At 45.6% G+C, this 24,045-nt stretch overlaps 1 protein-coding gene and 1 pseudogene across 1 annotated transcript in view; one reads left to right on the top strand and one right to left on the bottom strand.

Moving 5' to 3' along the window:
- Nucleotides 1–24,045, bottom strand: part of LOC103261480 (carcinoembryonic antigen-related cell adhesion molecule 1-like) — a 165,189-nt gene that overhangs the window by 65,224 nt on the left and 75,920 nt on the right. The window lies entirely within an intron of this gene.
- LOC103261482 overlaps nt 1–24,045 on the top strand; it is a 39,186-nt pseudogene that overhangs the window by 1,129 nt on the left and 14,012 nt on the right.

Below are 24,045 nucleotides of genomic sequence, written 5' to 3'. Positions count from 1 at the left end.
GGACCTGAGGTCAGTGGAGGGTGAGCCCAGCAGACACCTGGGGAGGAGTATTTCAAACAGGGGAGATGATGAGGGCAGAGATGCTAAGGAATGGGGGTCATGCTGCTGACCTTGACCCAGTAGCCCAGTAGGACACACACATACATATATACATATAAACACTCACACACACACATGCGCACACACCCCAAGGCTGAGGCGTGAAGAGACCTGCTCAGTACCCAGGCCCCAGCTCTCCATTCCGATACACAGGTCCCAATAGTGACTGATTCGCTTTCCTCCCTCCTAGTCTCACTTTTAACCTTCTGGAACCTGCCCATCACTGCCCAACTCGCTGTGGAATCCGTGCCACCCAATGTTGCAGAGGGGAAGGATGTTCTTCTACTTGCCCACAACCTGCCATAGGATCATATTGGCTACAAGTGGTTCAAAAGGAGAACAGTGGACGGGAACCATCGAATTGCAACATATGTGATAGACAGTAAAGCACATGCCCCAGGGCCTGTGTATAGCGGTCGAGAGACAATATACCACAACGGATCCCTGCTTTCCCAGAACGTCACAGAGCAGGACACAGGATCCTACACCCTAGAAGTTTTAAAGAAAAATCTTGACAATGAACAAGCAACTGGCCAGTTCCACGTACAACGTGAGTTATTCCTGATGACCTCTGGATGTTGGAGGTTTAGTTCTTCTTCACACACATGGGACTGCCAGGCCTGGGCCATGCCTGCGTTGCCCTCTGCATTATGTCCCATTGTGGAGTTTGGGCATTTAGTGCAGGACATGCACAGGGGAGATAAACTTCAACAGATCTGATTGCTTTCCCCCACCCAGACACTGCACACATTCACTGCAGAGGAAGGACAGTCTGATGGGAAACTCAGCAACGGAAGACCAGACTCAGTCTTACCTTATGGAATCCTCCTGGACATGATCCTGAGATAGACCCTTTAGGACTCAGTCAGGGTCTGACTTGAAGGGCCTCTGGGTCCTCACAGAGAAGCTCAACTCTGGAAGCTCCTGCCTAGACCCTTGTCTCAGGCTCCTGACTAGATAACCTGATTACAGGTGGGGAACCTGTAGCCAGGGTTGCATATTGGCCTCCTGGGCAGTGATGACTGGAGCAACAATTTACCTGGAGCTGGTCACCAACCAGGGCTCAGCCCCCAGACCCTCATCAGGGCAAGGACAGAGTCTCGTCCTTCAACTGAGACTCAGCATGGAAAGGACAGATGGAGATGCTCCCCAGCTCATCATCCAACTAGATGGAGAACTTAAGAGATGTCCTAGGGAGGACAGTATCCCCAGGGGCAGGGACAGAGGAGAGAGGATGCTCCTGGTAGCTCCTCATCCACCAGAAATCAGGTCCAAATTACTCTTTCTTGAAGGAAAATAACAAGAGGTACTGTTTATTGGACAGCTCCTCTACACAGAACTTAGTTCAGGTACTTAAGATTATTTTAAGGTTAATTCACAGACAAGAAGGCAAGCCAGAGATCATTTACCCTTTATCTGATTTTAATAATACAATAAACTAATATAATTCACCATATTATTTTATTAAGTGGAAACTGAGGCACAAGGAAATATAGCTACTGAGTTAGGGTCACACAGACTGTGACTGGTGGATCAGAGTCACCAGATTTCTGACTGGAGCCTCAGAGCTCCCTTCCTAGGCATCTACCCCAGAAGCTGCAGATTCTGGTCTGTAGGGTCAGGAGCAAATGGAAAATTAATTAGTTTTATTTAGAACTAAAACATCTGTTTCAACTATCAGAGTGAATGCTGGAAATAGGCCCCCTCCCTCAGACTCACCGCCTCACTAGACCTGAAATCACTTGTTTCCTGACATATTGGTGTCTTTCCCATGAGAGGATAAAGCAAAGGACTTTGTTTCCTCTCCCCCTACTCACACCCTGCAGCAGCATGGGGCCCAGCATAAGACACACTCTCTGTAGTTCCCTGTAGAAGGAGGGAGGGAATGAATGAATGAATGAATGAATGATCTATAACCTCTCCACAGACTGGATCCTGTTGCATAATCCTAGGAGGATCTGATCACACCTATTCCCTGATGAGGGTCTTTTGACCCTTTACCCCTAAAGACATCCCAGGAACCATGTCTCTTGTGACTCTGGGCATCCTTGGCAGTGGGAAGTTTTAAGGGCTCCTTGTTTCTGGTTCTGGGACAGCCAGGGAACTCCTGGCTCCTGGAGTCTCTGAAGTCACTATCACCTCCACTGCTTGATGGTATGGGTGTTTCTCCCTCTCTCTGCTCCTTTGTGTCCCTTGTTGGAGACCAGCTCCAGCTGGGTTCAGGGTACCCCAAAGGTGGAGACGGCGTTGGCGATTGGGGGGAAGAAGAGAGAGAGAAAGAGAGAGAGACAGAAAGAAAGAGACTGGACTCCAGTCTAGTGCAGAAGTGATGTGTTATTGGGAATTACAAAGGGTCTTTTATACACAAAGTCAGATGTGGGAGGGGCCTCCCCCACCCACCAGAAACCTTAATCCATGAAGACTTAATCAATGATTGCCTTTAAACCCTTTTCATATGATAATCTTAAAATCCCATAACAAAGGATAACCTAATCTGTGACTGACATATTCTATAAACCTTTTTCTGTCCTAAACTGATTGATTTATGCCAAGTTAAACAATTCTATAGAAGCTTAAGTATTTACTTTACAAAGGAAAGTGGCCCATCCCAGAATGTTTGGAATGTGGCCCAGTCCAAAGTTCACAGCGGGCTACCTGCAAGTAACCCAGCCGCATTCTTTCAACAAAATGGCTGTCTTTTAAAACTATATTCTACAATTTACACCTTCAATAAATCCTAAGATCATGACCCAGAAGCCTAAGGCTCTTAGATGTGACACGAATTTGAATTATAAGTTGTGTGAAGGCCAAAACTGCAGTTTGCGGAAGAATGGGAGCAATGAGCTTCTAAAGTTAGCTTGTGTTCGTCCCGGTCTCAGAGTTTTTATGTTTTGAGCTCACAGGAGCTTAATCTGGTTAGCGCTGAGTAGAAAGGGGGGAGGAAATGGGGTCAATAGCTCCCGAACGTATCCTAGTGGTCTCGGGGTCAACGGCCCTTCCTGATCCCTAACGCTTAGTGGGCCTCCATGGCTGGCTCCCAACAGTCCCTCATCTTCCTCCCCTTCATTCCAGCCTGAACTGCCCTCTGCCCTGCACAGCACCCTCTACCCTCAGGCCTTCTCAGACACTCCAGCTAACAAGGGCTGACTGTCCTGTTCCCTCCTGTTGACACTGTGGGCAGACCCACCTTCCAGGCAGTAGTAAAGACACAGAAATTGGTGGGAGCAGCTGCCCCTGCCAGGCTCCGTCACAAGCCAATGTCCCCAGGTCACCAGGAGAACAAGCTTCCACTGTGTCCTCACCCAGGTCACTCTCCTCTGGTGAGGCTGACACGTGGAACAGGCCACGGGACAGGACTAGATGATTGCATCTATTCGCTACACTGTCTCACCAGAGGGTCAGAGGCAGAAGGACAGGTGTGCAGTTCCAGAGTCCATGACCTCATTACACCCATTTGACTCATGACTCCATCTTTATCCTACTGTGGGGCTCCCAGTTTCCTGGACTTTCCCCGGGTGGAGCTGGCCAGGCCAGTGCTGTTAGATGAGTTTGCCGTCTATTATAGTTGTGTCCTCATGATGATGCCATTGTTATAAGACGGGGTCCTTCAGATGGGGAGATGTACCAGCCACTGTCGTCTCACTTAGACTGCCCACTTTGGACAAATTTCATCACATTTCAGTTGTGTTTCCTGAGGTCAAGAGAGAAGGAAGAAAACATTTTGCATCCCTGTGTTGGGTCCACTCCTATTTGACTGGAATCATCACAGAAATTAGGGACAGAGAGCATTTCTAAATTTACTATTATAAGACACACCACTTCTCATTTGGTATGATTCCTGCCTTTTGTAATTGAGACACCTCAGAATTCCACCCAGTTGCTGCCTGTCATTTATTTTTCCTAAGCTTTTCTTGGACTGTCTGCTGTGTTTTTCTGGTGGTCACTAGCTCATGTTAGTTACTGTTGAACTTCTGGGCAGAACTGCCCTACCTGGAGGCTTTGTGGCCTGACCACTGAACTGACCTCTAGCTTCACTCCTGGTCTCCCTGTCATCATCATCTCCCACTTTTAGGATGTCCTTAAAGCCTAAGGCTCGGAGAAACTCACCTCAACTGGGTAGGACTGTGCAGCTGAAGGGACTTAGCAACTATATGTTCTGAGGTCTGCCAGGTGGTCAGCAGGTCAGAGAAGGACAAGGAGAGCTTCTGAGTTGGGGCTGGGACTCTGACTCCTGGTCCTGTGTCTTTCCATGACCCAATGCTGCTCACTTCACACTTGACATTGCCTGTGTTTCTCCCAGACACATCAGACAGGCCCATAGTCTCTGAGCCCTCAGATCACACGCATCTGTCTTGTGACAAACACATCTGCTTTGTTTAAAGGACACACGTTGACTGATAGGTGAGAGACGCCAACTCTGATTAAATATGCCTTTGGAGGAATCAAAGTTACCACCCATGACAATCTTCTCTCCATTATCTTCACAGTGGAGTTACCTAAACCCACCATCACAAGCAGCAATTCCAGCCCCTTGGAAGACGAGGACTCTGTCGCCTTAACCTGTGAACCTGAGACTCAGGACACAACCTATCTGTGGAGGATAAATGGTCAGAGCCTCCAGGTCAGTCCCTGACTGGAGCTGTCCAAGGACAACAGGACCCTCACTTTATTCAGTGTCACAAGGCATGACCCAGGACCCTATGAGTGTGAAACCCAGAACCCAGTGAGTGCCAGACGCAGTGACCCATTCACCCTGAATGTCCTCTGTGAGTATCTCCTGTTCCTCCGTGGCCCTGGCTGCCAGCCCAAATCCACACGACAGAGGCCAAGCCACTCAGTCCCTCTCAGGTCCTAGTATACAGACTCTCACCCCTGGACACCCAGGCTGGCCATGACTTCCTGTCCCAGGCAAACCCAGGCAGGCAGATCCAGTCCTGACCAAGAACAGGAAGACCCAGTTCTGACCAAGAACAGGGGGTGCTCCTGTCCTGGGAGACTTGGGGTCCACAGCCTGTGATGGGAGAAACAGATGAATGTCTCAGACTCAGGTCCAGTGGATATAGGGATTGTGGTTGGGACTTTAGGGTTGGGACAGAGCTCAGAGGGATACAGGGTGTGCTTCTACAGACCAGGAGTGTCCCCTTCCCTTTGATGACATCACATGTGGCTTTATTCTCTTTTCTCCAGATGGCCCCAATGCTCCCACCATTTCTCCCCCAGACTCCCATTACCATTCAGGGGCAAACCTCAGGCTCACCTGCTACACCGTCTCTAACCCGCCAGCACAGTATTCTTGGCTGATTGATGGGAAGCTCAAGCAATCCACACAAGAGCTCTTTATCTCCAAAATCACTAAGAGGAATCGCGGATCCTATACCTGTTTAGTTCGTAACTCGGCCACTGGCCACAATAGGACCACAGTCATGATGATCACAGTCTCTGGTAAGTGGATCCCTGGAGCACTGGCATCATATTTTGGGAGTGGAATTTGTCTGGTTTTCAGAGAAGAACCAAGAAGAAATGTTCTTTCTGAGTCTGTGTCCCACAGGCACTAGCAAATCCAAATCCTTCCCCTGAGCCCTCCCATTCATCTCTGCAGACTCTCTCGTCTGCTTGCTTCTCTGATTTCTCATGGCTGACCTGGGTTCAGCCTGGAATGTGGGAAGGGGGTTCCCTCACTCCAGAGAGCACCAGGTTGTGGGAGGGGATTGAGAGAAAGGGAGAAAGACAGGTCCTCAAGGTCAAGTTGCTTCTCTGTGTCATGAACAAGTCCCTTTGTGTCATCTAACTGTTTTCTTTTACCTCCTCCATAAGCTACAAAGACTATACAAGGCTTTGAAACAACTCATCCCATGTTCCCCAAGTGAGAGGAGGAAAGAAACCCCCTCAGATGAGGGATGAGCAGCTCCCTGCTCTGCTCTACAGTTCAGTGGCTTACATATGTTCACGTTGTTGTGCCCCCATCACCCCCACCCATCCACAGAACTCTTTTCGTTCTCCCAAACTGGAACTCTATCCCTATCAAACTCCTGGGCTGGACTGCCCTACATTGTGGACCACAGCCTGACCACTGAACCGACCTCTAGCCTTGCTCCTGACCTCCCTGTCATCATCATTAACTCCCCTCTTCAGGATGTCCTTAAAAAGCAATGCCTCAGAGAAAACACACTTTGGCTGGATAGCATAGGCCTGTGAAGCTGGAAAGGACTAAGCACCCACATGTCCCGAGATGAGCCAGGTGGTCAGCTGGTCAGGGAAGGACCAGGGGCTCTGAGTCCTGGTCCTGTGTCTGTCCATGACCCAGCGCTGCTGCTCAATTCACACTTGAGAAAGTCTGGGCTTCTCCCAGACACACCAGGTGGGCTCATGTTTTCTGAGCCCTCAGATCCTCATGCATCTGTCTTGTGACACACAGGGCCTGGCACATAGTAAGTACTCCACAACAGTACCTAACATTAGCATTAATCATCAGCCAGAGTTGACTGAAGAGATGGCTGCAACAGAAATAAGGTATATATTTATATAGTTATAATCTTATGGCAAGAGGAAGAGGCATTACACAAAAACCTCCCTGGGGTATGGTTACTGACTAAATGTGGAAGAGGGGAAAAGAGGGAGTCACTTGTGAAGTCTCAAGCCTGATATGTCAGCTTTCATCCACTGAGACACAGCCAGATGGGCTTAGACATGCAAGATATTCATGGGGGAAAGGCCTGTGAGGGAAAGTGGGGTAGGAGTGGAAGGAGCCTGGGAGAGCCTCAGACCACGATGCAGGCCTGATGCCTGTGAAGGAGAAAGAGAAGGAAGGAATCTTTATGCAGGGCAGTTCCTAGGGAGTTACTGTAAGGCTGATAGGGAGTTCTCTAGCCAGTTGCCCATCAGAGGAAAACAGAGTCTCAAATTGGGCTTGCTTTCACACCCCTGCTGGGAGCCAATGGGAAGCAAGGTCTCTGCAAAGGAGGTGGTAAATTCTGAATCCCTTCTGTCAAGTGAGTCCCTGCCATAGAGACCTGAAAGACTCATAGGCATGGCTGCCACAAAGAAGACACTGAGAAAAAGATGGAACCACAAAAATGTAGAAAATTCTGATAAAACACAAATAGAAATCAGCCTTTCTCGCATTTCAAAGCCTTCAAAATTATCTGAGTGCAGAAAGGCCAGGTTGGAATTGAGGGAAGACTGATCACTAACCTAGAAACACAATGACAGAAAAAAATTTGCGGGGATATAGTTGGCTCATCAGCTCCCAGCAGCCTTCCGAGACACACACAAGTATATGAATGTATTCTTTGAAGGGACAATTAGTGACTACTTCATGCTGAGAGTTGTCTCCCAGGGCTCTCCCATTGTAAAATAGTTTCACCTTTATTCCTTCTCTTTTCTTTTCATGACAGAAGCTTCAGGACAAGGACATTCTTCTGGCCTCTTAGCTGGGGCTATTGTTGTCATCGTGATTGGAGTCCTGGCTGGAATGCCTCTGATATAGTAGCCCTGCTGTATCTTCAGCATTTCAGGAAGACTGGCAGGTATGATGGCTTTTCCTCTTGTTCTGTTTCCTCCAAGTCTACCTGCCTTGCTTGGGAGAGGGAAAGAAATTCTCTGCCGGACTCGGTGGCTCAGCCTGTAATCCCAGCGCTTTGGGAGGGAAGCGGTTTTGGCCTGTAGCTGATTGCAAATGCTTAAGTTAAGAGATGAATCAAAACAACTGTCTCTGAATGACTAAGATTTAAAATGGTTAAAACTCTAATGAGAACGTATTATGATGACACAACCCACAAGGAAATGTGGTTATTTCCGTGGGAAATGACATTATAACTGATGGTTTAGTATAATCTCATACAACTTTTGGAACACCTATATCAATAACATATCCATAAATATAGCTTAGAAAAACTTTAGGATTGCTTGCTATTTGACAATTCTTCCAATATAATTTAACTTGTTAAATTAACTTTTCAATTTCACTCCTATTTCTTCTTTTTGTTTTGTTTTGTTTTTTGTTAGAGTCTCACTCTGTCGCCCAGGCTAGAGTGCAGTAGCATGCTCTCACCCCAGCGTCGACCTGCTGGGCTTATGTGATCCTTCCATCGCAGCCTTCCAAGTAGCTGGAACTACAGGCACGCTCTACCATGTCCGGATAATTTTTTATTTATTATAGAGATGAGGTCTCGCCAAGTTGCCTGTGGGCTCAGGCAATCCCCTCACCTCGGCCTCCCAAATTGCCTGGGATTACAGGCTTGAACCACCATGCCCGACCTCACTTCTATGTCTTAACTGGATCACTAAGTTCATTGTGGAACCCGTTAATAAATAGAGCCAAAAAAGTATAGGTTTGTGCTTCCTGAAAAAGTTCCCTAGGCCATTCTGATGCATGCCCCTAGCTAAAAACCATTGATTTAAGCTCAAGGTCTCCCTAGAGCAGGGTTTCTCCATCCTGGATACACATTACTAGCATCCAGGAAAACTTTAAAATTGCCAATGCCTGGGTCCCACTCCAGACCAATTAAATAAGAATTTGTGGGTGGGGCCTAAGTTTCAGTTGTTCTTTTAAACAATTTCTCAGTGATTCCAATGTGTAACCATATTTCCCATTAGGTTTCTCTGATTTCCTGTGGCATGTATCTGTTTCTATTATGGTACTTGTGATTAATTTCTTGTCTTATCTTCTGTCTTAGGCTTTATGCTCCCTGGGTGGAGACCTTGTCTTCCTCATTTCTGTATCTTTTATGAATACATAAATTGGTCATCAGGAAAGAATCTCAACCACATGTAGGTTGTGTCCTGAGCTTAGCTTGGCAAGTTAATACTACAGACTCCACAAAGTCAGAGGTTGCTTGTGATAAAGGGTTTGGGTAACTGCTGAGCAGATGGTGAAGAGGAGATCACCCTGTTTGGTGTGTTTATAGACACAGCATTGGAACTAAGAATTCTATGTGTATATGAGGTGTGGGGGCAGGGATGTGTAGGGACACAGATCTAATTAGGACAGAGGAATTATACCAGGGAGCAGTGGTTAAAAAAAAATGTAGAAATGATTAGTAAAGAGGAGAAATTTGAACTTATCTAACAGGCCAGAGTAGGTCACTGTAGATTTCTGAGTAAGAGACTGAACTGGGTTTTAGTGAGGCAGAAGTATACAAGCAAGGTTACAGAGAGACTGGAGACATGTAGTCAAGCGTACTTTGAGCACTTGTTGAGGGCCTGGATTAGTCACATTTAGGGATTGGAGACAACAACACAAGTGAGAGATGCTTAATAAAAGGTCAAGAGTCTCTGAGGATGCATTAAACCTGGGAAACAAATGAGTTGAGGCCAGGGGAGAACCATGTGCAAGGGACAGAGAGGTAGAGGGAGCATGAATAACAGGGATGAAGAGAACCACAGGAATTAGTGCAGAGAAACAGGAGTTGGGGAGGAGGAGGAGATCCAGGCCCAGAGACAGGTGGAGAATTTCTTTCTTTTTTTTTTTTTTTGAGTGGGAGTCTCACTCTGTTACCCAGACTGGAGTGCAGTGGCCGCTCCCGGCCACTGCAGCCTCAACCTGCTGGGCTCTGGCGATCCTTCCGCCTCAGCCTTCCAGGTAACTGGAATTACAGGCGCGCGCTACCACGCCCGGCTAATTTTTTTGATTTATTGTAGCGATGAGGTCTCGCCAAGTTGCCCATGCGGGTCTTGAACCCGCAGGCTCAGGCAATCCACTCACCTCAGTCTCCCAAAGTGCTGGGATTACAGCATGAGTCACTGAGCCCGACTTGTTTTCACATTTTTATTATCTATGCAGACTGCACTGGACTCTGAGCTCTTCTAATTCCCTCAATCCAATTTTCTCCCAAGGAATCACTAGGAACAAGATCTGTTCTGTTCCTGAAGTCCCATATGTTGGAGCTGGACAACTCAATGTAAATTTCAAGGGACAGACCTTGTGCCTGATGTGTGGGCCACTCAGAGAGTTCACCAAAATGTTTGATACCAAAAATAGAGACATTCAAACTGTAAACCAGGACAAGAAGTCAATGACCTTATGCTGCAGACGACTTTTCTCAACATGATGGGATAATGAGACTTTTACTCTTCTTAATTTTCTCTTGCTCATGCCTCTCTGTTTCACTTGGCAGGATAATGCTGTAATTAGAATTTCGCAATCAGTAGCCTGTGTAGGTCACTTAATGGAGTGGTGGATCTGTCATGTCATCATGTCCAGCTCAAATCTTTACATGGCCTGATAGTGGGTAACTCTTGATTCCACTTAGTATGTAACTTTAGCCACATCTCTAACACAACTGTTTGTTCAAATTGTACTCGTGGTCTCTTTTATAGTCAGACATCTAGAACCACTTGTTCTCACTCCCTGTTTTAACTGAACACAGTCCCGGGCTGCTAAATAATAGAATAGAATTAGCTACTAGCTTCCATGGGAGAAAGTTGGATGGGAGGGACAGGGAAGAGTCTGTGCAGTGGCTGATACTCCTTGTTGCACATGGTTAAATGCATCGGGTACTGTAGAGATGCAGTTGCAAAAATTAACAAACATGCTACTTCATTAAAATAGGGAGATGTCTGATCTGGGTCATTCTCTGATTTTATTTTTCTGTTTTAGTTAGTTTATTTCAGGGGGACCCTGCCAGAAGAGCGTAGTCCAAACTCTTGATGTTGTCCTCCTGCTAGTCATAGTAGTAGTCTTCCTGGTGTACTGTATTTTCTGAAAGTTTTAAATGTTTGCTCGCAGCTATCCGTTGAACTTCAAGTGGTCTCTCTTCAACTAGAATGACAAAAACTCAAAGAAATGCATGATCAGAAGGACACCATAACATATGAAGGATGTATTGACCAGAAGTCCAAAATAATGATAACTGAGGGTAGCACTAATGCCTGGAGTTTTGGTCTCACTCTCACCTCGGTGAGCGACTAGTGACTTCAAGGTGGAGTCACTCATGATAAATGCTACATTCTAAAACTGAAACTTTAAGGAAGTAGATAGATCCCCAAACAGACCAGTTGTTTTTGAAAACAAGAGATTCCAGTCTACCTGAGTCAGCATAATAAGGAAGGCCCCTCTGTTTTAACTCATAAAAAAGTAACCTGAAGTAGACTGATTTTTTTGAATATTTCTTTTTATTTCAATAGTCTTAGGGAGTACAAATACTTTTTGGTTACATGAATGTATTGTATAGTGGCAAAGAAGGCTGGGTTTTAAGGGTACTCACCATCCTCACCCGTGCATGCCTGATGTTAACCAGTTTATTCTATTCTGTTTCCTTGTTCTCATTTTACAGAAACAACTGTTCTGCTATTGTATTGCTAGGTGGGAGCTATCATTGTATTTTGTAGAATGGAAGCTGCCCTGATTCACGAATTGCGAATAAAACCCAATTAGAGCTATAATTCATTTAGTGTAATTTTGTCTTTTGACACATCTGTAAAGCCCGCATTGGGCAGCGGAGTCTTTCTTCTTTCCCATGTTGCATCATTCTGATCTTGACTCTCCTGCCTCTGTCTTTCACTTACAAGGGCCCTTCTGATGACATTGGGCCCACCTTGATAATCCAGAATAATCTCATCTCGAGTTCCTTAACTTCATCAAATCTGCAAAGTTTTTAGGGCCAAATGAAGTAACGTTCACAGGTTCTAGGGATTAGGATGTAGATATTCGAGAAAGTTATTATTTGTCCTAACACAGGTACCTTTTACACAATTCACCACAAAGAATTTGCTTTACCTTCCTTCTGTATCTCACTTTTCTGTCTGAATCACAGGCAGAAGCACAAATTCTGAGATTAAGCACACTAGCTCTGCCATTAACTGGCTGGATGACCCTGAGCCAGTCACCTCACCTCCCTTAGACCCTTGTCTCATCAGCAGCACAAGGATGACTCTTGCTGCATCAGAAAATGTCAGTGGAAGAGTAAGTTGAGATGTTAGGCATTAGACACAGTGCCTGGTCCCGATGAGCCCTCAGGAAGCATTCCTTTCACTCCTCTCCTCTCGCCATTCCATTTCCTCTCACCCTCACCCATCTTCTCCATCTCCTTCCTCTTCAATGACTTATTCAGGCTCACCTACCATTTAGTAAAGAAGCTGTCTGCCTGTTCTCTTGAATGTTCTTGTGATGGAGTCTGTGCTATCTCTCAAGGCTGTCCACATTGTATATATGGAAAAGTCTGTTTAAAACAAGAAGTCTGTTTTATATTCACATCAAACATATATATGTTTCCTCTTAACTTACGCATTCTGCCTTGTTAATTTATATATACTTTTCCTTATTTCATTCTGCTTCAGGCTTTCTCTTTGCACCTTATAAATAAGGATCACACTAAGACAAAACAATGACTGGGGCCAGGAGAGGGGATTATTTCCACAAGAAGAACAGTTTCCTTTAGCAAGATGGGTACTTTCCTTTGGTGAGATGGACGCTACTTGCAAGGCTCCCCTGAAGCCAGTTTCTAGACTTGGTTTTCAGCAAAACCATGTGACTCAAGGATACATTCCTAGACCCCCCAGGAGACAATAACTGTGACAGAATCTACATGTACTCAAGATTCCTGGGTGAAAGTATTTTCACAGAACATTGTGCATGAGTTTCTGTCCCCCTCTCGTTCCACTCCTGGAAGTTCAGCCTCCTCATTATCCATCCATCTTCATCTCCAGCTGGCCTGTCAGGATTCTGGAAAACACCTCACCACCCTAAGATCAGAGCGGTAGCTTTACCTAGTCAGTCCCGTGTGACAATAGCCCACACTGACTCAGCACTCACTGTGTGCCAGGCACTATCCTAAGGGCTTTCCATGTAGCCATAGCCCTCCCCAAAATCCTCTGAGTGTTATCATCCCATTTTTACAGATTTAAAAAAATCCTCTGAGTGTTATCATACCATTTTTACAGATAATAAAGATGGCAAAACAGCTTTTCTAGGGAGATTATTCTGATAGTATTAGGCAAGATAAATTAGGGATGAGAATTTTAGGAGGTATGTCAGGAAGGTGGGCAAAATCCAAAAATGTATCTCACAATATCACAAGGGGTCATTAAATAACACGCAGAAGGAAACACCAGTTTAACTAAAATCTAGAGGCAGGAAGGACCCTAATGAGAGAAACCACTAAGGTAGTCATATGACTGCCTGGGTCTGTCTCTGCTGGTGCAGGAGGAACTGCTAGAAAAAAAGAGAAGGTAGCTCTAACACTCAGGGAGTGAAATAAACTAGCCCAATTATCCTTTAGTGATCAAAGAGCCAGTATCCCTCCAGCCTCCCTAGGGCTCTCACTGAGAGGCCCGGCACACAATGCTAACACATGGGGGAAATAATTACAGACGATGGAAAGGTTTTACAAAAGAGGCAGGATTCAGGTTAGGACTTTACTTGATTCAGGTTTACAGGATGAGGAAAACAGATGAGGAGAAACAAAAGCCAGGGGAACCCGGTGTCAGGCACCATTGCTGATAATAGTTTTGAAAAGAATTTCAGGAATGAGAGTGGTTTGCATACGGTATTTTATTTACTCCTCTCAGCCATGCTGATGGAGAAAACAAATTCCACCAAAATATATTTAAAAAGGTTTATTCTGAGCCAATTTGAATGACCATGCCCTGGGTTATACAATCTCAGGGGTTCCTATGAAAGTGTGCCCTAGGGGATCAGGTTACAGTTTGGTTTTAGACATTTCAGGGAGAAGGAATTGCAGGTGAAATCATAAATCGATTTGTAGAAGGCACGCATTGATTCGGCACAAGAGGACAAGACATCTTGAAGTGGGCAGGGGGGTTGAGGGAGCTTCTAAATGGAAGTTGAGTTTTATCCATTCTTTAGTTGACGATACAGAGGATTCAACTATTGTCTGAGTTGAGATAAAAGGGTTGTGGAGAACAAGGTTCTTGCTATATAGATGAAAACTTATAGATGGCAGTCCTCAGAGGGAATAGATGATAAATATCTGTTTTTAGACTTCGGAGTTGTCAGACTCTCAGTTAATCTCTCCTAGAGCAACAAAAGGGGAAAGGTCTGGCTACATTAATGGAGATTCGCTACAGATGCAAAATTTCCCCACAATAGATGGCTTTGTAGGGCCTGTACAATCTGTTGACCCTGTAGTAGCTGTTTCAAAATATGTCAAAGAAATATATTTTGGGGTAAAAGATTTTGATTTCCTTCAGGGTCTGCTATCTGTCATGGATGGTATTGCATAATCAAGTTGGAAAGTAAGTGACATTTTATAGGGTTAATAAAAGTCCATCTGGTGAGATTTTATGCTTTGTGGAGCATGAATCCCCAGACCCCTAGATAGATATTAGCAAAAAACAAACAAACAAAAAATCAGAGTTTAGTCCTCAGCGACCAAATGGGGTTATTTCAGAGGAGGATGCTGATCCTCAGAAAGGTGAAGTAACTTGCCAAAGTTGCTAGTGGATCTAGAATTAGAAACAAGGTGTGTCTAACACCATAGCCCAGGCCATCACCACTACCACTGAGAGAACTGAACGCAGTATGTTTAGGGAACAGGAAGGAGCAGGGAGAGCCATGGCAGAAAAACATTAGAAAACAGGGACATTAGGTAAGTTTGCTAAAGGGGACCATATATTTGGAGCCACAAACAGTGGACGGAGACATTTGAACTTGGTCTTGTGATTACAGAAGAGTCACTGAAGGCTTTGAGAAAGAGAGTACCAAAGTGACACCTGAAGCAGAGACCACAGGGGGTGGTAAAAATGGGGTTCTGGGTTCCCAAACTAAAAAGATGCCACCAAAGACAGTAAAGGGGCCATGTGATGTGTGGAGTGGGAACTGAAAGAAGTGCCCAAGGCCTGGGTTCAAATGCAAAAAGTCATGTGCTAAGGTCATGGTTGTGTTAGGCATGTTATAATCTCTCTCTGGACTTGAGTCTCAATTCATCAGGTGAAGCGAGAATTGATTTCTAAATGATCCTAAAACCTTGCTACTCACCAGCAGCAATGGCATTGTCCAAAAGCTTTCTAGAAATGCAGACTCTCAGGCCGTACCTGAAGAACCGGAATCCATATTGAAGCAAGATCTTTGGGGAATCCTTGAGCACATGAAAGTTTTTGAGGTGCTTCCCTCAAGTGTCTTCCAGTTCTAAACTGCAGTTATGTCGTACTCGCCTCTACTCTGTCATGTCACAGGAGAAAGAAAGTTTACCTGTTCGCCTCGTTTGTGCCCTTTTCTTAATCTCAAGAGCCTCTTTGACTTGCCTACAAAGGGATAGAGGTTTCAGGAACCAGCAGAGAGGCAGTTCTGCCACCTTGTGACCATCATCAGTAAATGCACAAAACTCTTTCTGATCTCATCAGGAAAGAAGTGGGGAGGACGATGGGGATGAAGGTAGGGATAAGTTCAAACACAAACTGGAAGAGAGAATCACAACCGCCACAATGACTCGAAGTCACCGTCAGAGAGAGCTCAGTCTGTATCACAGAACAATGACACATTTCAAAGAGTATTTTTTGCTGGGCTTGGTGGCTCAGCCTATAATTCCGCACCTTTGGGAGGCTGAGGTGAGTGGATTGCCCGAGCCCGCGGTTTCGTGACCCGCCTGGGCAGGTGAGACCTCACCTCTACAATAAATCAAAAAATCAGCTGGATGTGGTAGCTCATGCCTGTAATTACGGCTACTTGGAAGGTTGAGGCAGAAGGATCGCCGGAGCCCAGCAGGTCGAGCAGCCACTGCACTCCAGTCTGGGCGACAGAGTGAGACTCCAAATAAAAAAAAAAAAGAGATTTTTTATAGTATCTAACGTGGTATCAGTAGGAAACCTGGTTCCGAGCCAAGCTCTTCCCTGGTAACCTTAAAAATTACTCTGGCAGATTTTTGAAAAAGTTTTTATTTTAATAATGTGGGGGTACAATTCAGGGTAAATATACAAATTTTCATTATGCAGGTACCCTTGTAGATGCGTGTGCCCACCCCCCCTTCCCTGGCAATTTCCCACTACTGACAGATGTTTTCAAAGCCAGCCCCAACCTGAACTTTGCCAGTGACAAGGAAACTTACTCTACGATGATAGTTCTTTCTCATTCTGAGCCAACATGTGTCTAATACGTACACACCAATCCTCGTTCCACTCTCTGTGGGCCCGAAAAAAGTCTAATACCTTCTCATACAAACCACCTTCAAATATTGGTAAACCACCACCATGTGCCGCCTGCCCCATCTTCCCTCAGCCATTTCCCACGTGGTGTCGCCCGAAGCCCCCACCCTCTCTGGTCACTTTCCCATGGACAAGTGCATAGCAGCAATCATACTGGATATTCCCAGAGCAGCAGGGCCATAGGCTTCCCGTTCCCCATCCTGGCTCTACACTCCCCATCTAGAAGGCCAATCACCACATCAGCGGATTTGGAGACACTAATTTTTCCAGATTTGTTGCTGCTCATTCTACACCTGCATAGGTGTATACATTTTATTCTGTTTTATTATTATTTTTATTATATTCAGTTTTATTTATTTATTTATTTTTTGAGTTGGAGTCTCACTCTGTTGCCCAGACTGGAGTTCAGTGGCCACTCCCGGCCACCGCAGCCTCGACCTGCTGGGCTCCGGTGATCCTTCCGCCTCAGCCTTCCAAGTAGCTGTAACTACAGGCACGCGCTACCGCACCCATCTAATTTTTGATTTATTGTAGAGATGAGGTCTCGCCAAGTTGCCCAGGTGGGTCTTGAACCCGCGGGCTCAGGCAATCCACTCACCTCAGCCTCCCAAAGGCGCGGGATTACAGGCTGAGCCACCGAGCCTGGCTTCAGTTTTATTTTTAAAGAAATATCCTACCCTGCCATGTACTGTCACTCGAGAGACAAAGATGAATCAGACCTGGTCCCTGCCATCACAGAGCTGCAGGCTATGGAGGGAAGGAACCCACTCAAAGCCAGACCATTGTCGTTCAGAGAGAATCACCACGACAGATACCAACACAGGTTTTTTTTGACCCATTTCAACAATCCCCTGTGAAAAATTTTCCACTCTTGGTGTTCTGGGCTCACTTGTCTGCATTTTTTAAAGTGAAAAAATTGTGCAGTCTGGGTTGGTCCGGTCATTTCCTCCTGGCTGATCCAGGGTGTTCGGGGCTTCCACCTCACTCTGAATGCCCTGTCTTCTAACAGAGCTCACCACATCTGCATATGAAGCAGCCAGATAGTTACACACTCACAGAAAACCTAGCAAGTCAGGACACTTGTTTGTCCCTGTGGTTTTGAGGCTGGTGACTGTATGATGTTGAAATAATCCTATAACTTCTCTGCACTTCAACTTCTGCCTCCGTACAATGGGGCAGGTGGATCGGGTCACCTGAGGTCCATGTGTATTGTGAGCGCTTCTCAGAGACAGCACCACACCTCATCTTCTCCGTATCCACATCTAGCAAATGCCAGGCACACGTTAGGTGCTCACAGGTTCACCGAATGTGTGTATGAACATGAAGTATGGAATTAACGTGAATCATGGAATCAATCAATGAATACTTTCTTTTCTATTCTATTCTTTTTTTTTTTTGAGTTGGAGTCTCACTCTGTTGCCCAGGCTGGAGTGCAATGTCATGTTCCCAGCCACGGCAGTCTCGACCTGCTGGGCTCAGGCGATCCTTCCGTCTCAGCCTTCCAAGTCACTGGAACTGCAGGCTCACGCCACCACTCCCAGCTAATTTTTTGATTTATTGTAGAGATGAGGTCTCGCTGCCCAGGCGGGTCTCAAACCCGCAGGCTCAGGCAATCCACTCACCTCAGCCTCCCAAAGTGCTGAGATTACAGAGCTGAGCCAACCAAGCTGGCTAATGAATACTTTCAAATGCCTCCCAAGTCCACTGTAGCAGGGGGAAGCCAAATAACAGAGATAGCTTTGTGTTTTCTCCTACTTTCTCCATCCTTCCTCCCTGGAGGAGGCCCTTTGTATATCAGATAGACTCTGTTGACACAAATAACATTCTCAGATGGGTTATAAGTTGTCAATATTAACAAGAGAAAAGTCTATATGTCATGGGAGTGTTTTCCATCAATGGATCTAAGTGACCTGAAGCCTCCTCCGATGATACTCAGGATGTGACACCCACTCCAAGTCCATGGAGGGGAACCCAGACACAATGACCTGACAGGGAGCAGGACCTGGAGAACAGAGTGGTCAGACTGAGGGGACCCGAAGGAAGGTCTGAGGAGGAGCTCCCTGACCCTGTGGGGGCCTCAGTGTGGATGATGGAGACTTTGACAGACAAAGGAAAGCATCCCATTCAGGCGCCAGGCATGCATGTGGTCGTTAGTGGGCTGCACTTTCACATACTTCCTAACACACCAGGTCTAGTTAAGGGGTTCCAACATTATCAATCCATTCAACAACCATTTCAGAATACTCCTAAAGAGCCAGGCCCTGTAAAAATGCACATAAACAGCCTCTGCCCTCAAAGATCCCACACACTGAGCTCTAGAGAGTGCCTCTCCTAAAACACACCTTGCTCTGGCCTCCACCAACCCAAATCCTGCCCTACTCCACGAGACCAGCTCAAGTTCCCCCTGATCCAGAGTCCCTCTCAGTCCCCAGAGCACTCCTGGTACTTATGAAAGTTGACTTTACTTATACCTCTAGGCTTTATGAAGTGTATGTCATCTCCCTGTTAGACTTGAGCCTCCTGAAGACAGAGACCACTTTTAGAGTTTTCCAGAAAGAAGCCACATCAGTGGTTTATGTCAGATCAAGCCTAGGCTTAGCCTGAGTCCTCAACTCCAGGGGCAGTCCCTACTGCCTAGTACAGTCGGTCCCCTGCAAGTGCTTTGTAAACCTTGTGGTAGTAAAGTCTACAATCGACTCTCAAACACGTCAATAGGCTGGAATCACTTGAAAACATAGAATGATTAAACAAACCTCAGAAGGACTTTGGCTCACACCTTGCCTCTTCCCTCCTCTCAGGGAAACCTGTCCTCAGTCCTTCCTGGAGGCTTCCAGGGAAGGCTCCCTTGTTTTTTTTTATTTTTTATTATTTTTAAAATTAATTAATTTATTATTATAAAGATGTGGGGTATAATTCAGGGCTGGGTATACCAACATTGATCATGCAGGTACCTTTGTTGATGAGGCATGCCCCTCCCTCCCCTAGCAGCTTCCCCCAACTGCCAGTACCACCTCCCTTTCCTTCACAGTTTTCCACAACTGCCGATTGCCTTCCCATAGCCTTATAATTGTTCAAGATCACCTTATGAATGAGAACATGTAGAACTCAGTTCTTTGTTTCTGTGATAAATCACTGAGTATGATAGACTCCAAATCCATCCAATTTGCTGCAAAGTCCATATATTTGTCCTTAGAAGGCTCCCTTGTTAACCTCGCTTTTACCCCCACAAATATCACCCAGCAATCAAGCCAATCTCTCCTCTTTTTTGGGCGCATTTTCTAAATTCTCTGGAATAGATGTCAAGTTCAGTAAGTGCTGATATTTTGTAACCTTTCATGTTTAACTTTAAGTATTATTATCTTTTTTCTTTTTCCTGGAGTCGTGCCACTGGAGCTCCAGTGGTTGGGCAAACACATTTCAAGAGCTCCTTCTCTCCCCGGCTCCTGTTTCTCAAACTCTCATGAAATGGAAGTTCTGGGATCTCCCACCAACCCAGTTTCCTCTCCTTTAGAATGAAGCATCAAAGCCAAGGCTACTCCCAACAGATGAACAAGGAGGCCTGGTTCCACCCACTGCTCCAGGGGCAGCATTTTAGGGAAAGGAGAATCAGTTATGTTCTGCTGCCACCTTATTTGTCTACAGAATTGGGGGCGTTGTGACCACAGCGAGGACAGGGCAACTTCCCAGGCACCAATATAACTACTGCTGAGGATGAGAGCAGGAGGACGGAGGGAAAGAGACCATGTCATCCTCCATTCTGCCAACTTTTAGCTCCCACTTTCCTCCCAAATATTCAGCTAGAGAGGGTCAATGGAGTGCAGACCCCAGCCTGAGCCTTCCCAGAGACCTCTAACTGGGAACCTTCCACACACCCTTTGAGCGACTAACAGCAGCACCAACAGTCACAATGAAAGTTCTAGTCTCTTTCCTCCGCCTGTTACTGCCACTGATGCTGATGTCCATAGTCTCCAGTAGCCCCAAATCTGGATGAATAAGAATAATTGCCAATCAAGGGAAGAAGGTGGGGAGAGACATGTGGCAAAACAGACCACACAAGCATTAAAATGTGTCCCTTTCAGCTACAGGTAATTGGGAGAAGCTAGCCTTTCTCCATGCAATTTTATCAGTCACTAAATAAAGAAGATTGTACGCATACCCAAAATGATGTTGGAACAGTTAAATAAGATACTGTATATGAAATTGTCTGCAACTGTAGCTGGAAAATATATATGTGTACTTGCTATAATAGCTCACCCAGATTTGCTCCCTTGTCTCCTCCCTGACCCTTTCCAGAAGGGCAACACTTTTCCCCAGGGCCCAGCCTGTGGCAAGGATGAGGGGTGTTGAAGGCAGCTGCACATTAACAGAAGAAAGGAAGTTCTTGCTTATAATTTTTAGGGTCCACCGGACATGCCACCAGCATGTTCTAATGCTACTAACGGTGATGCTATGAACGAGAAAAATCCTATCACCGGTTGGTGTCTGTTCTTGACGCACCAGCCACACCAAGCCTTGCTGTGACAGCTCACATTTTGGGAAGCAGACCTTCGGTTAGGGCTTCTGAATCTGCTCCAGTTTTCACTCCAATCAAAGTGGCCCAGCCTTTCCAGATCAATGAGCAGAAGACAGTTCATCCCGGTGTATATTACTTCTTGGGAGGACTATCTACTTGGAGGGAAAACAGCTTTGTTACACACTCAGCATCAACTTGGTCCTCAAGTCAGGAGAAGTTCCCCCTGCTCTTCTCCAATTACCAACTTGCCTCCTTTGTAGAGAGAGCTCTCTGAAGTCGCTGAGCCCCATAGCCCTAGGGCTGAAACCATGTTCTAAAGGGAAGGCTTTTCCATCATGATGACAGACACCAAGACTAGAGTCCTCAACCCAGATCAAAGCTCTAGCCCCAACCTGCCTTTCCAGGGCACCCCCTTCACTCGCCAGCAAACACGCTCTGATTTACCCAAACTAGATGTTTGCTCTTCCCTGGACAGGTCTTGTGTTTTCCCGTCAGCTCAACTTTCCTCACACACCCAGTTCAAAAACCACCTCCTCCCTGCAGCCTCCCTCGCTTCCTCCCACATTCGAATGTGTGCTCTCCCTCCCGTGAGCCTGCTCAGCCCGGCTGAACGCTCCCTTCTTGCCCTTTGCATTGTCTGCCTTATATTGAAGGCCTTTGCCTGCCTCTCCTGCCTCCGCCCCCTGCCCTTCTAGACTGTAACTTCCTTGGTGACACACACTGGCACATTGTTTCCATAGCTTGCACACTATCCAACACAGTGCTCAATAATCATTAACTAAGAGTAAGAATAAACCCTTAGGATTCTAAGTTCAAAATGTTGTCCTTTTTGATTCTATTAGCAGCTCCATGGACAACAGGGGCTCAATAATTCCATGCTGTGATGGCTGTTCTGTACACGGCAAAAAAAAAATTTTTTTTGAGCCGAGGTCTCACTCTGTCACCCAGGTTGGAGTGCAGTGGCATGATCATGGTTCACTGCAACCTCGATCTCCCAGTCTCAGGTAATCCTTTCACCTCAGCCTCCTGAGTAGTTGGGACTACAAGCACAGGCCACTACGTACAGCCAGTTAAAAATATTTTTTGGTAGAGATGAGGGCTCACTATGTTGCTAGTCTTGAACTCCTGGGCTCAAGCAATCCTCCCAAGTTGGTCTCAAGTGCTGAGATTACAGGAGTGAGCTGCCCAGTCCACTGTAAGAATTTTAGCAGAACCTGTGTGGCCTCTTTCCCAAGATGCAGATCTTATCCTTCCCCTCCCCCAACTCCAACCTGTTACAAAAGCCAAACATTTCTCCAACATCTCCAGATATTGCCAAATGTCTCCTGGGCTGGGGGTGCAGGGAACCACTTCTGACCGAGATGCACTGCTGTATACCCGTAGTGCTCAAACCTGGTTACTCATTCAGACTCACCTAGACATTAGAGTCTGTCTCAAAGTCAGGGAGAACCAAACCCAAATCCGGGCTCTGCCACTCACTTTGGAACCCTGGACAAGTCACTTCACTTTTTGGAACCTCAGTTTTATCGTTTTAAAGAGAATAAAACACCACTTCCCACATGAACTTCTTGTCGAGATGAAGTGATCTGCAATGTGTGCCCAGAAAGTGTTCAATGAATACACTGGGTGGAATTTCCACGACAGCTCCTGAAGAATAAGGGGAGGAACTGGGGAAACCGCACTGTGTCGCCAGGGGGCGCTATCTCAAACCACTTCGGAGGGCTGTAGCCGGGCTCGAGCCTTGATTCTCAGCCAAAGTTTTGCAATGTGGGCCTAAAGTGTGATAATTAGGGCTAGAGGAAATGACACCCCCTCCCCTAAAATGATTCTCAAAATAAAGTCCAACCTTATTTTACCTCTTAAAATAACCACATATAGGCACAATATGTTTTTCACAGGGAAGAGGAAAAAAGAAATAGGTAAGACTAGGAAAGTATTAGGAAATAAATTACTTATAATAGTAGCTGACATGTGTTAAAGACTCCCATGTCGCAAGCATTGTTTAAGCACATCACTTGTATTATCTCCTTTTGTCCTTACAGAAATCTTATGCATTTAAGACAGCTCTGTAATTTTTCATTTTCCAAAACTATTGTAAAGATAGTCAGAGCTCCAGTATTTCCTCCGTCTTGCTTGTTTACATAACCACAATACGATTCTCAAAACTAGGAAACTGTCACTGACATATTAAAATTAATTTGCAAATACTCAACTATTGCTAATCATTCCATTCTGGTTCAGAGTCCAATCCAGGATCCTACATTGAATAAAACTGTCCCGTTTCCTAGGTCTCCTCCAACTTAGTGAAGTTGCTCAATCTTTCCTTCTCTTTCAGAAGGTGGACACATCTGAAAACTTCCCGTTGTGGAATGTCCCTCAATTTGGGGTGTCTGATGTTTCCTCAGCATCAAGTTCAGGCTACGCGTTTTGGGCAAGAATACCACAGAAGTGATGTATCCTCAGAACATCACACTAAGAGGCCCAGGGTGTCAATATCTCTCATTACTGGTGATGTTAACTTTAAACATTCAATTCAGGTGGTGTCTGCCAGGTTTCTCTACTGTAAAGTTGCTCTTTGTTGTATTGTTATTAATAAGTATCTTGTGGAGAGATACTTTGAGACTTTGCAAGAGGCTTGTTTCTTCTTATCACATTTTTAGCCATTAATTTTTAGAAACCATGGCTAATTCTTGCCTACGAACATATTTCCATGGTGTTAGCCAAATAGTGATTTTCTATTTCCATTATTCCTTCTACATTTATTAATTGGAATCCTACTATAGAAAAGACCTGTTTCTCCACCCTCATTTATTTATTTATTCAATTATTTATATCAGTAATGACTCATGGGTATTAATGGGTTAGAATCCATTACTATCATTATTTATTATGTACGAGGGGCCATTTATGGGGTCCCTGGAAGGTGGGGCAGTGTCGGTGATTATTCTGGAGACATAAAGAGAAAGAGAAAAGGGGAGAAAGAAAGAGAAAGAAAGAGACTGGACTCTGTCTAGTGCAGAAGCCGATTCTGTAGTAGGGATAGATATTAAAAGAAAGGGATAGATATAAAGAGGAAGAAAGAGAAAGAAAGAAAGTGGACAACTGTTCAGTGAAATGAGCAGAAGCCGTTTATTGGGACCAACCGTGAGTCCTTTATCCCAAATTTTCACATGTAAATCAAAAGATTTTCACGTGAGCACAAGGCCAGGTGGATGAGGCGCATCCCCCCCACCCACCAGGTGTTTCCTTAGGCATGAGGGAGGACAATCCCAATCAAATCACAAGACTTTCACATGAACACAAAGCCAGGTAGGTGGGGGGCGTCCCCCACCCAC

This window comes from Carlito syrichta, unplaced genomic scaffold (assembly GCF_000164805.1).
Source record: "Carlito syrichta isolate Samal-C Ts95f unplaced genomic scaffold, Tarsius_syrichta-2.0.1 Scaffold303717, whole genome shotgun sequence".
NCBI classification, from domain to species: domain Eukaryota; kingdom Metazoa; phylum Chordata; class Mammalia; order Primates; family Tarsiidae; genus Carlito; species Carlito syrichta.
This window is presented reverse-complemented; position numbering and strand designations above follow the sequence as displayed.